The following is a 13,186-nucleotide window of genomic DNA, read 5'->3' as shown; positions in this document are numbered from 1 at the left end:
ACACAAACTGCTCAACGTCCGTACATCCATGCATATAGGTACAAAATACATTAAAAGGAAATTACAGGGGTATGACTACAATATATACCCACAAACAATACAAAATGCTGCTTCCAAGTCTCTCACTCGGCAGCCTTCTCCTTTCCCTTACCTGCGACAGCATAAAGAAGCTATCGCTGAGTATATCACTCAGTGGTGCACAACTAATAACTTTAAAACTTAAAGTAAAACATAATTTGTCAAAGCATAATAAATCACATTTTTCTTAAGCATAAAAACTTCATAATAGTTCTAAGCTCATAAGAGCCATTTATTGGAATAACATTTCAAATGAGAAATCACACTTCATAAATCACAATTCACAAAGCATTAGTGTTGCCAACATCAACACACAGTTCAGACCATGACACAAAATTTCACGATCAGTGACGTGTTGTACACCATGACAAAGCAATCTCAACTCACTAACCGTTATTAATGAGGGAAGGGTTAGCTAGCTAATGAGTACTCATATAGTCTTACCCCACTAACCGTTATTAATGGGAGACATAATCAATATCAATTACCAATGCCAAGTAGCCATTACTACTGGGGAGTTCCGAAAGGGACTGTCATGCTAACAGTGGTTTCAAAACAGTTTCCAAAAATTTTCCATTCAATAATCACATTTATAAATCAATAAACACATTTAAATTCATCATAATATCCAAATAAAGGTAGCAACACTTAAATTTCTTAAATGCAAGAGAAAAACCATATTTCAGTCAAAGTAAACTTGTTCAAAGCAAACTCATTCAATTTAACACATTCCAAGCAATTTACAAATTTAAAAACGAAGAAAATATTAGTTGTGCACAAACCTTCAATGCTCTCCTTTATTGTTACCTACTTCTCCTTGTCCGTTCCAAATTCTTTTTCTACTGAAAATATACAAATAGAATACCTCAATACCAATCTCAATTGCTGCCAAGAACTCATTATATGCATGTCTAATGCATCTCAAGTTAGCTTTGAAAATTTTAGAATATTTTGGTTTTGGGACAGCTTGGTGCCCCAATCTTTGAACCCAAGTTTTGCCTAGTTTCGATCATAATTTGGTGAGGTGTTCTTCATGAAAATTGTTCATTTAGGTCTTAACTTTATTTTCCTTTTTCAATCGCCTAATTCGGAGCTTTGTAGCTCAAGTTATGCCCAAAACACCATTACTGTTCACGTCACTGTTCATGCTGCAGATTTTGTTCTGGCAGATTTATCGATCCAACTTCGTTCAGCAATTTGACCAAGTTAAGTCCATAATTTGGTCTAATATTCTTCATATGAAATATTCCACTATGTCTTAGGTTTCCATCGGTTTATGAATCGCCAAAATCGGAGTTTTCTAGAGAGACTTATAGCCTTGCAAAGTTTACTGTTCATTTGGTCAATTTTAGGTGCCCAGATTCTGGCAGATTCGGTAACCCGAATTCGTTTTGCAATTTGATTGAGTTAAGTTCATAATTTGGCCTAATATTCTGGATATGAAATATTCTACTATTTCTTAGGTTTCCATCGATTTAAGAATCGCCTAAATCGGAGTTTTCTAGAGAGAGTTATAACCTTGCAAAATTTACTGTTCATTTGACAATTCTGCAGTTTTGCAGATTCAGTAACTCAACTTTGCTCAACAATTTGATTGGGTTAATGGCATAATTTGGGTTTGTGTTCTTCATGAAAGTTTTTGGTCTATATCTCATCTAACTACTGGTAAAATTTCAAGTCATTTTGACCTGCCTAGCTCGAGTTATGACCCAAACACGATTACTGTTCATGTGTACTGTTCATACTACAAATTTTCAAGTTTGGTCAGTTTGTTCACTAGGTTTTGGTCACTTTTTGGGCATGCTTCCTAAATGAAAATTGTGTCATTTAGTGCGCATTTTCTGTCTCAATTGGTCCCATACCAATTGGACTTGTAAAATTTTCTTTTTGGTCCCTCAAAGTTGACTTTTGATCATGCTTCATACCCAATCCGAATTTGGCTTTGATTTAAACACTTCTCACACACTTAATTAGGTCACAAATGGCCATTTCTTTCCTTAAACTATGTCAAAGACATCATTTAGCACTTCTTCACATTTTTTGTCTCTAAACCTTAATGTTCAAAACCCTAATTTTTCTCCCATTTGGCCAAAACCCTAGTTTAGGTTCCATATATGTTTTCTTTCATTTTTTTATGAAATTTCATCATAAATTAACTTCATTCAAAGCTTATACAACTAATCTAAAATGAAAAGAAAATTACCTCTTGTTGATTTCTTTCCAACTTCACTTTTCTTCCAATTCTTGTTCTCCTTGCTTTTAATCTCTCAATCAAAGATCTCTTTGATGTTTTCTTTTAGTGGGCTATGGAATTTATAAAGGATTTTTAAGGGAATTAAAACTTGGGAGGGGAAATCAATGAGGGGAAGAAGTGGAAGAAGAAGAGAAAAAGAGAGAGAGAGAAAGAGAGAGGAGAGGGTGGTGGCCTCTTATTAAAAAAAGAAATGAAGAAGACATTTGTCTTCTTATTTATATATATATATATATATATATATATATATATATATATATATATATATATATATATATATTTATCCCCAAAATTAGCTTATTAAAATTATAAATTTTAATTGTGCCATAAGGATAATTAAACTTAAATTTTTATTCCCTTTTTTTTTACTTAATTTTTCCTTTTAATTAAATAATTAAATTTAACTATCAAAAGCCTATAAGTCTTTCATTTTAATTTTGTCATAATGGAAATGAAAGTGTAAGTTTTCATTTCTTAAATTTTTCCTTACATATTTTTACTTGAATTTTTCTTCAATTTTTACCCCATAATTCAATTCATTAATTTCATTTAATTTAATTGACATTTTTGTCAAAAGTCAACTCTTGAGGTGAATTGACCAAAATGCCCCTCATCGGGTCATAATCCTTCTTTTTATAATACCCGATGAGTCCTTAGCTTTTTTGTTCACTAGAATTTTTATTGTGTCTATCTTAATTAATTTTCTATTTATTTTTGATCCTCAAGGTGTCTTTGAATAATATTAGTCACAGACCAAAAATGGTACTATTCATAACTTGGAGGTTCGGGGTGTTACAATTCTCCCCTCCTTAAAAATAAATTCGTCCTCGAAATTTACCTGGTCTCAGTCTCTGAATAGCTGTGGGTGTTGTCTCCTCATGTCCTCCTCACGCTCCCATGTAGCCTCTTGGCCTGAATGATGGTTCCACAGCACTTTGACTAGAGGTATATGTTTGTTCCTCAGCTGCTTCACCTCATGTGCCAAGATCTTTATGGGCTCTTCATCATATGTCAGGTCTGGATTCACCTCAATCTCCTCTATTGGCAAAATGTGAGAGGGGTCTGATCTGTACCTCCTCAACATGGAGACATGGAAGACATTGTGAATCTTTTCCAACTCCGGAGGCAATGCAAGTCTATATGCCAATGAACCCACTCTTTCCAGAACCTCATATGGCCCAATGTAGCGAGGACTTAGTTTTCTCTTTCTACCAAACCTCATGATCCTCTTCCATGGGGAAACTTTCAGGAACACCTTGTCACCCACACTATACCGAATATCTCTTCTCTTTAGGTCAATGTAGGACTTCTGTCTATCCGTTGCAACTTTGAGTGCATCTCTAATGAGCTTAACCTTTTCTTACATGCATTGCACTAATTCTGGACCAATCAACTTCTTGTCGCCCACTTCATCCCAACACAAAGGAGTTCTACACTTCCTGCCGTAAAGTGCTTCGTATGGAGGCATTCCGATGCTTGACTGATAACTGTTGTTGTAGGCAAATTCAATTAAAGGCAAGTGTGTGTCCCAACTCCCTTCAAACTCAATCACACAAACCCGAAGCATATCCTCCAAAATCTGAATGATCCTTTCAGACTGGCCGTCTGTCTATGGATGGAATGCTGTACTAAAGTTCAATCTAGTCCCTAGGGCTTTTTGGAGACTACCTCAGAATCTAGAAGTGAACCTAGGATCTCTATCAGACACAATAGACATTGGCACTCCATGCAACCTCACCACTTCGTCAATGTATAATTTGGCCAATCTTTCCAGGTTGTAATCCATTCTCACTAGCAAAAAGTGTGCAGACTTGGTCAATCTATCAACAATAACCCAAACTGCATCATGATTCTTTTGTGTACGTGGAAGTCCTGTCACGAAATCCATAGTGATTTTTTCCCATTTCCATTCGGGAATTGGCAATGGCTGTAGCAACCCTGCAGGCACTTGGTGTACTGCCTTTACTTGCTGACAAGTTAGGCATTTGGCAACATATTCTGCAATGTCTTTCTTCATTCCTCTCCACCAATAGTGGTCTTTCACACTTCTATACATTTTGGTTCCACCAGGGTGCATTGCAAAAGGTGAATCATGTGCTTCCCTTAAAATAGTCTGCCTCAGTTCAACATTCTCAGGAATGCACATTCTGCCCTTATATAATAACAAGCTCTCATCATTTACTGATAATTCTGGTTTCTTGCCATCCCGAGCCTCTTCCATCAACTTCACATACTTATCATCCTTCTGTACAACTACTTTAATTTATTCTGCCAGCATTGGCTTCACTTGCCAAGTAGCTGCCATCTGCCCATCCTCATTAATCTCCAAATTAGCATGCAATGCCCTTAATTCATGCACCATGGACAAAGGAGAAACCCTCAAACCAGCCATAGTCTTGCGACTTAAAGCATCAGTTACAACATTAGCTTTTCCAGGCTGATAGTCTATCAAACAATCATAATCTTTTATCAGCTCTAACCATCTCCTTTGCCTCAAATTTAACTCCTTTTATGTGCCCAAGTACTTCAAACTTTTATGATCTGTGTATATATAACATCTCTCCCCATATAAGTAATGTCTCCAGATCTTCAAGGCAAAGACAATGGCTGCTAGCTCCAAGTCATGTGGAGGATAATTCCTCTCATGCGGTTTAAGCTGGCGTGAAGCATAGGCAATGACATTTCTATCTTGCATCAACACACAGCCTAATCCGTTATGAGAAGCATCACTGTATATGGTATACTCCTTACCCAAAGTGGGCAAGGTTAAGACTAGAACTTCAGTTAAATGCCTCTTTAACTCATCAAAACTTTCCTGGCATCGATCAGTCCACCGAAATTTTACATCCTTCCTAAGTAGCTTGGTCAGTAGAGATGCTAGTATGGAGAATCCCTTCACAAACCTTCGATAATACCCAGCTAAACCAAGGAAACTCCGAACTTCCGTGACATTTTTGGGTGGCTTCCAATTAAGAATGGCTTTAACTTTGCTTGGATCCACCTGGATACCTTCTGCAGATACAAGATGCCCCAAAAATGAAATCTCCTTTAGCCAAAACTCACATTTCGACAGTTTGGCATACAACTGCTTCTCCCTCAAAGTCTGCAATACTATCCTCAAGTGCTTGTCGTGTTCCTCTGCATTCTTTGAGTCACCAAAATATCATCAATGAACACCACAACAAACTGGTCCAAATATGGCCTGAAGATAGTGTTCATTAGGCCTATAAAAGCAGCTGGAGCATTAGTCAACCCGAATGGCATTACCAAGAACTCATAGTGGCCATACCGAGTCCTAAAGGCAGTTTTAGGAATACAGTGCTCCTGCACCCTCAACTGGTAGTAGCCCGATCTCAAGTCAATTTTAGAGAATACAGTTGCATCCTTCAACTGGTCAAACAAATCATCAATCCGTGGCAGAGGATATCTATTCTTTATGGTCACCTTATTCAACTGTCTGTAGTCTATGCATAGGCGGAGAGTACCATCCTTTTTCTTCACAAATAATACTGGTGCTCCCCAAGGTGACACGCTAGGGCGGATGAAACCCTTATCTAACAATTCTTGCAATTATACCTTCAGCACTTTCAACTCAGCAGGTGCCATCCTATAAGGAGTGATGGAGATTGGCTCCACACCAGGCATAGTCTCAATTTCAAACTGCACCTCTCTTTCCGGAGGCAATCCCGGTAATTCTTCCGGAAAAACATCCAGAAAATCCCATACTGTAGGAATATCTTTAAGATCTGGACTCCCTACCTGGGTGTCTATCACATGAGCTAGATAAGCTTCACATCCCTTTCTAATCATCTTTCTAGCAAGTGCAGCTGAAATGATGTTGGATGGCAATAACTGCCTCTCCCCGTGTATCACTACATCTGCATACTCGGGAAGACCAAAAGTGACTGTCTTCAGTCTACAGTCAATCATGGCGTGATGCCTGGCTAACCAATCCATGCCCAAGATGATATCATAATCTCGAAAGGGCATGTCAATTAAGTCTGACAGGAATGTATGTCCTTGGATCACCAAAGGACAATCCTTATACAATTTGTTCACCCTAACCTCTTGTCCTAAAGGACTAGTCACTAGCACATCATAATCCAATTTCACATAAGGAATAGCAATAGAGCATGCAATACTGGCATTAGCATAAGAATGTGTAGAACCAGGGTCAAACAGCACATATACATCTCTATCAAAAATGGAGAAAGTACCAGCCACAACATCTGATGTCTCAGCTTCATCCCTCTAGCACATGGTGTACACCCTGACTGGTGCAACACTCTGCTCTGGTTGGCTCACTGTGCCCTGACTACCAGAAGTGTTACCTCAACCCCTGCCTCTGCCTCTACTAGTTGTCTGTTGTCCTCTAGAAGCAGAACCTTGAACAGATCCCTGAGTAGTAGTAGGCAGTCCAGATCTGCGGGCACTAGTGCAATCTCTAGCAAAATGCCCACTTCCACCACAGTTGTAACAGGCTCCTATGGCCTTATAACATACTCCTCCATAAGTCCTGCCACAAGTTTCACAAGCACGGGTAGGAAAGGAACCCCTAGATGTCTGCTGTCCGGATCTAGGTGGCCTCTGCCCTGAGAATCTTCCCCTACTAGATCCTCTGCTACTTGGTCCCCCAAAGCTCTTCCTCTTACCCGAATTGTTTCTTGGACTTTGACCTGTAGGCTTATTGCTCTTCTCTTTTTCAGTGATTACCTTCTCAAATGCCCCTTCCAGTTCTATCCTTTCCAATTCAAGGGCCTGTGATATCAACCCAGAGAAGTTGTCATGTCGAAACCCAACCACTTGTAATCTCAAACTAAGCCTTAAACCAGCCTCAAACCGTTTACATCTGTCTCTACTAGTAGTGAGTAGGCTTCTAGCATAGTGGCTGAGGCGAGAAAAGTCTCTCTCATACTCGGCTATAGTCTTGTTCCCTTACATCAAACTAAGAAACTCCTGTAGCTTCATATCCACATAGGCATCAGGAATATACTTCTGTTTAAACTCCCTTAGAAAGTCATCCCATGTCAGCACTAGCGGCTCAGCCAAACTGTGGGGAATGGTCTTCCACCACTCATATGCATCTCCATGTAGCAAGGAAATTGAATATTCAAACTTCAACTCATCTGTGCAGTGCAATTTCTTGAAAACCCTCTCCATCCGTTCTAACCATTGCTCAGCTTCCAATGGGTCCACTGTACCCTTGAACTCTGTTGCCCCATACTTCATTAACTTGTCATATTGTCTGGCTGGGGATGGTGGTTGCACTGGAGATGCTTGCACAGGAGCTTGGATCGTATATTGCCGACCATTTCTTTGAAATAGTGCACCATCTCTGGCGAGCGACGAGCAGAATCGCATGGGTGGGATGGGTGCAGCCGATCCACTGGCATTCTGAGGAGCTAGGGCTTCCCCTTGTACCTCAGCTGCTACTGATTGCTCTACTATGTGATCACCCTCTTCCATATTGAATCACAAGGAATTCTACTCCCTAAGCAACCAACACAAGGAGATTTCCTTCCATTAGTCCATATTTATGAAGCAATGCACTATATGTATCAATAATGACAATTGAGCAGTTGTACTTATCAAAAATTTTCAAACATGCAATTTCAAAACTTGTATAAAAACCAAAGCTCTGATACCACTAAAACATGTCACACCTTATCCCTTGGAAGGCATGACATGTTCCCGTAGCATGCCTAATGAATCACCGAACTCCACCTACCGATAACCCATTAGTTATGCTACAAAGGATTTTAAAACAAACCATAGCTTTTTATCTTAGCAATTCTTTTGCGGAAAACTATATGAGAATAGTTAAAATTCCATGCAAGCATTAATTGGAAATAATGATAGACTAAATATTGCAAAAGTTACATTTTCATAAGTCTCAAAGTAAAATACAAAATAATTACAAACTCAAAATGTGATAGCAATGCAAGGATTTTAAATACAAACTGCTCAACGTCCGTACATTCATGCATATAGGTACAAAATATATCAAAAGGAAATTACAGGGGTATGACTACAATATATACCCACAAACAATACCAAAATGCTGCTTCCAAGTCTCTCACTCGGCAGCCTTCTCCTTTCCCTTACCTGTGACAGCATAAAGAAGCTATCGCTGAGTATATCACTCAGTGGTGCACAACTAATAACTTTAAAACTTAAAGTAAAACATAATTTGTCAAAGCATAATAAATCACATTTTTCTTAAGCACGAAAACTTCACAATAGTTCTAAGTTCATAAGAGCCATTTATTGGAATAACATTTTAAATGAGAAATCACACTTCATAAATCACAATTCACAAAGCATTAGTGTTGCCAACATCAACACACAGTTCAGGCCATGACATAAAATTTCACGATCAGTGCCGTGTTGTACACCACGACAAAGCAATCTCAACCTCACTAACCGTTATTAATGAGGGAAGGACTAGCTAGCTAATGAGTACTCATATAGTCTTACCCCACTAACCGTTATTAATGGGAGACATAATCAATATCAATTACCAACCCCAAGTAGCCGTTACTACTGGGAAGTTGCGAAAGGGACTGTCATGCTAACTGTGGTTTCAAAACAGTTTCCAAAAATTTTCCATTCAATAATCACATTTATAAATTAATAAACACATTTAAATTCATCATAATATCCAAATAAAGGTAGCAACACCTAAATTTCTTAAATGCAAGAGAAAAACCATATTTCAGTCAAAGTAAACTTGTTCAAAGCAAACTCATTCAATTTAACACATTCCAAGCAATTTACAAATTTAAAAACGAAGAAAATATTAGTTGTGCACAAACCTTCAATGCTCTCCTTTATTGTTACCTACTTCTCCTTGTCCGTTCCAACTTCTTTTTCTACTGAAAATACAAAAATAGAATACCTCAATACCAATCTCAATTGCTGCCAAGAACTCATTATATGCATGTCTAATGCATCCCAAGTTAGCTTTGAAAATTTTAGAATATTTTGGTTTTGGGACAGCTTGGTGCCCCAATCTTTGAACCCAATTTTTACCTAGTTTCGATCATAATTTGGTGAGGTGTTCTTCATGAAAATTGTTCATTTAGGTCTTAACTTTATTTTCCTTTTTGAATCGCCTAATTCGGAGCTGTGTAGCTCAAGTTATGCCCAAAAAAACCATTACTGTTCACGTTACTGTTCATGCTGCAGATTTTGTTCTGGCAGATTTATCAATCCAATTTCGTTCAGCAATTTGACCAAGTTAAGTCCATAATTTGGTCTAATGTTCTTCATATGAAATATTCTACTATGTCTTAGGTTTCCATCGGCTTAAGAATCGCCTAAATCGGAGTTTTCTAGAGAGAGTTATAGCCTTGCAAAGTTTGCTATTTATTTGGTCAATTTTAGGTGCCCAGATTCTGGCAGATTCGGTGACCCGAATTCGTTTCGCAATTTGATTGAGTTAAGTTCATAATTTAGCCTAACATTCTTCATATGAAATATTCTACTATGTCTTAGGTTTCCATCGTTTAAGAATCGCCTAAATCGGAGTTTTCTAGAGAGAGTTATAGCCTTGCAAAGTTTACTGTTCATTTGACAATTCTGCAGTTTTATAGATTTAGTAACTCAACTTTGCTCAATAATTTGATTGGGTTAATGGCATAATTTGGGTTTGTTTTCTTTATGAAAGTTTTAGGTCTATATCTCATCTAACTACTGGTAAAATTTCAGGTCATTTTGACCTGCCTAGCTCGAGTTATGACCCAAACATGATTACTGTTCATGTGTACTGTTCATACTGCAATTTTTCAAGTTTGGTCAGTTTGTTCACTAGGTTTTGGTCACTTTTTGGGCATGCTTCCTAAATGAAAATTGTGTCATTTAGTGCCTCTTTTCTGTCTCAATTGGTCCCATACCAATTGGACTTGTAAAATTTCATTTTTGGTCCCTCAAAGTTGACTTTTGATTATGCTTCATACCCTCTCACACACTTATTTAGTTCACAAATGGCCATTTCTTTCCTTAAACTATGTTAAAGACATCATTTAGTACTTCTTCACATTTTTGGTCTCTAAACCCTAATGTTCAAAACCCTAATTTAGGTTCCATATATGTTTTCTTTCATTTTCTTATGAAATTTCATCATAAATTAACTTCATTCAAAGCTTATACAACTAATCTAAAATGAAAAGAAAATTACCTCTTGTTGATTTCTTTCCAACTTCACTTTTCTTCCAATTCTTGTTCTCCTTGCTTTTAATCTCTCAATCAAAGATCTCTTTGATGTTTTCTTTTAGTGGGCTATGGAATTTATGAAGAGAATTTAATGGAATTAAAACTTGGGAGGGGAAATCAATGAGGGGAAGAAGAAGAGAAAAAGAGAGGGAGAGAAAGAGAGAGGAGAGGGTGGTGGCCTCTTATGAAAAAAAGAAATGAAGAAGACATTTGTCTTCTTATTTATATATATATATATATATATATATATATATATATATATATATATATATATATATATATATTTATTTATTTATTTATTTATTTATCCCCAAAATTAGCTTATTAAAATTATAAATTTTTATTGTGACATAAGGATAATTAAACTTAAATTTTTATTCCCTTTTTTTACTTAATTTTTCCTTTTAATTAAATAATTAAATTTAACTATCAAAAGCCCATAAGTCTTGCATTTTAATTTTGTCATAATGGAAATGAAAGTTTAAGTTTTCATTTCTTAAAATTTCCCTTACATATTTTTACTTGAATTTTTCTTCAATTTTTACCCCATAATTCAATTCATTAATTTCATTTAATTTAATGGACATTTTAGTCAAAAGTCAACTCTTGAGGTGAATTGACCAAAATGCCCCTCATCGGGTCATAATCCTTCTTTTTATAATACCCGATGAGTCCTTAGCTTTTTTGTTCACTAGAATTTTTATTGTGTCTATCTCAATTAATTTTCTATTTATTTTTTGTCCTCAAGGTGTCTTTGAATAGTATTAGTCACGGACCAAAAATGGTACTATTCATAACTCGGAGGTTCGGGGTGTTACATGAGTCATGAGGAAGAAGAAGATATTATGGGATTACACATGTCCATTTAGTTGTTTAAATACTTCCCTAGTGGTCCACTAACTTATAATATATATTAATATAATTAAGCTTTTAATTATCCTAAGTTTACCCCCCATTTCTTTCACTATTCTTATAATGTATCACAATTTAATTTTTCATGATATTTTCTAGATTCAATATCATTTATTTTTAATGGACATTGAGGTCAAAAGGCAACTCTAGGTGTCAAATGACCAAAATGCCCCTCTTCGGGTTGTATTCTCGATTTTTCGGTAACACCGATTTTTGTCTGTTTTTCGATTTTTTATTTTTCTATGTACTAATTTATTAATTTTTCTTTGATATTTCTAGTGTCAATTATATTTCAATAAACCTTTAATTATGTCCCGAAATTTAATTTCGAGGGTTCCCCACGGTCCTGGGGTCGGGAAAGGCCTTCCCGGTGCGGTCACCCATCGCTGTGGTGCCGGCTCGTTTAACTTAGTTTCATTTTCTCTCTTTCATTTTTCTTTGATTTTTCTTGTATTTTCTTTTTATTTATTTCATCTGTAACACCCCTATGTTCGGTAGTGCATTCTACTGTTCTAGTGACCAGTGTCGGTCTGGACAGCTAGGATGCCTAGAACTATATTTAATTGTTAGTGAGGAGACATAAAATAATGAAATACAAGAAAAAAAAAAAGGAAAAATAAATAGCAATGAAATGAAACTAAGTTAAACGAGCCAGCACCACAGCGATGGGTGACCGCCCAGGGAAGTTACGGCGCAGGCAATAGCCGACCCTAGGATTGTAAAGAACCGTCGGAATTTAGTTTCGAGACATAATTAAAGATTTATTGAAGTATAAATGACATTAGAAATGTCAAAGAAAAATTAATAAATTAGTACAAAGAAAAACGAAAAATCAAGAAAACGACAAAAATCAGTGTTACCGAAAAATCGGGAATACAACCTGAAGAGGGGCATTTTGGTCATTTGAAACCTAAAGTTGTCTTTTGACCTCAATGTCCATTAAAAATAAGTAGTATTAAACTTTGTAAATAATATGAAAAATGAACTTATGTATAAAGTATAATAAGAGAAAAATAAGGGGTGATTAATGGAAATATTGAAACTTGATTTATTTAGTTAATTAAATAATGGTTAGTGGAGATAATGGGGGTATAAAGAACCATCAGTGGGCAGCACTCACCACTTTAGCACTTAATTTCTTCATTTCACCCTTCCATGGTCGATTCACACTTCACCATTCTTCCTCCATGGACAGTTGTAAGAAAGCTTCAAATCACCATCATTTTCAACTTTTAATTAAAGACTTCCTTCACTAAACTTTATCTACACATCTTGGGTAGCATATTGGAAGCAAGAAAGAAGAGTTTTGGTGGAGTTTTGAAGAAGTCCGAAAGAGTTAAGCAGTTATTTTCAATTCTTGTTTTCATTAAAAGTGTAACTAAGGTTATAGGTAGTTGAATTATGGAAGAAATTTGAGGTCTAATGAATTATTGGTGATGGAGCATTTTGGCAGCCATGAAACCTCACCATGAACAGCTTGTCCCTGCATGTAAATGGTTATTTGGATGTTGATTTAAATGTTTAATTGTATTGAAGTTGAATTCCATGTGTAAGGTTTGATTTGTAAGCTTGAAAAGTAAAAATAGAAGTTGATCGGTATGTGTAAACTTGTGGCAGCCTCATGAAGAAGATTGAAGCATTTAAGTTCATGAAATATTGTTGAATTATGTTGCTTATGGTGGCAGTATGTGTATGTGAATAATTGTTTGGAATTGGGTATGTAAATGGGTT

The sequence above is a fragment of the Hevea brasiliensis genome, chromosome 12 (genome assembly GCF_030052815.1).
Source record: "Hevea brasiliensis isolate MT/VB/25A 57/8 chromosome 12, ASM3005281v1, whole genome shotgun sequence".
Classification (NCBI taxonomy): domain Eukaryota; kingdom Viridiplantae; phylum Streptophyta; class Magnoliopsida; order Malpighiales; family Euphorbiaceae; genus Hevea; species Hevea brasiliensis.
This window is presented reverse-complemented; position numbering follows the sequence as displayed.